We start from the raw sequence: 1,472 nt of genomic DNA on the forward strand, positions 1-1,472 counted from the left end.
TAAGAATCGTTGGCGCCGAGTCCAGAGAGCTCGGCATTGAACTCGAGCGTACTCGCGGAGAACATCAACCCAGCAATATGTGCTTGCGCAATGATGCTGCTAACCTTTTCTCAACAGTAATGCCTTATGTACGACCCGATATGGCGGCTCGTAGAGTCTCTATATACCACAGCCCCACTGTAGCTTATAGATCGTGACGACTTTCTCGAGCATCATGTACTGCTTCTTGTGCGTATTTATCACGAGGGTCGCGAGACCGTAGCTCGGGTTGAAGCGTGTGGCAAGGCTGGCATCAACCCGTGGAATCGATCTAGGCACCGACCACTGAAGAACGACAATATAATGTCCTTCATACCCTGATGGGTCGCGGCTTCCTCTGAGCGGCAATAAAGCAAGCTCCCTCGCGCTCCATGTCGCCAAGCGCCAGTGTGCTGAAGCGCCAAAACGCTTGCGCGAAGATCGCGATCTGACAGCTTCGAACTTCGTGTTACTGAATTATTTCTTTTAGACCAATGCGGGTGTTGCATTTGACCAAAAATCAGCCAATGCGGTTGCCCAAAGGCAGTGTTAGAGCGATTTTAGATCAATGCGCGTGCGGTATTTCACCCACCACCTAATTGGTACTCCCCCGGAAGCTCGAGCAGAGAACGGATCTGATGCGACGTGGAGCGAGGCGTTTGCGGGCGGTATGTGTGTCGCTGGGCTGTCAGCAGTCTCGGCGCCGACTGTCGTGCAAGCAGCAGGACGTAAAGACGTCCTGCTAGTTGAGCGATAATTTTCTTGTCGAAGGCACTAAAGGTGGCCATTTGCTCTTTAACGTTTTAAGAGCGCTTTGTATCTGTTGTCGAGGATTGCGCGCGCTGTACGACTGCAGCGGCAGCGTCGCGTGGCCTGCTCTACTCCCCAAAGTGTCTCCTATCATTGTGCCAACTTTGGGCGATTCCATTTCAAACGCGATGTGGTCGACAAGTGGCGTCCGCATCGTGAAGTGGCGGCCTATAAGATGGCACTACGAGCTTAGTTTGGTGCGCGTCGTGCCTCTCAGATGGCACTACGATCTTAGTTTGGCGTGCATCTTGGATCACGTCTCGCTGCCACTGTACGCCTCGCTCGTCGACGCGACCTCGCATTCTGTGGTCTCCAAAGCGCCCTCTACAAGTGTGCCGGATCTTGGCGAGTTCATTTTCAAACGCAATGTGGTCGATCTGGCGTTGGTTTGGATGGAATCGCGCCACGAGAAAGACTGAAAAGTACGAAATTGTGCAGTGTACGACGCTTGGTGTTGAGCAAGACTTTCGATTCCGGCGACAACGACGGCAGTCTCAAACAAATAGTACGCGATCTTCTATTAGGACGACATCAAGCCGACGCCGTCGACAACGCCGTCCAAGAGCAGCACAATGTAAATAGTGTTGCGCAGCTGGGACTTGACGACGCGGTGCGCGTCCTAGTCGAGGCGCGTCGCTGCGGCC

Source organism: Saprolegnia parasitica (assembly GCF_000151545.1).
Source record: "Saprolegnia parasitica CBS 223.65 unplaced genomic scaffold supercont2.1, whole genome shotgun sequence".
Classification (NCBI taxonomy): domain Eukaryota; phylum Oomycota; class Saprolegniomycetes; order Saprolegniales; family Saprolegniaceae; genus Saprolegnia; species Saprolegnia parasitica.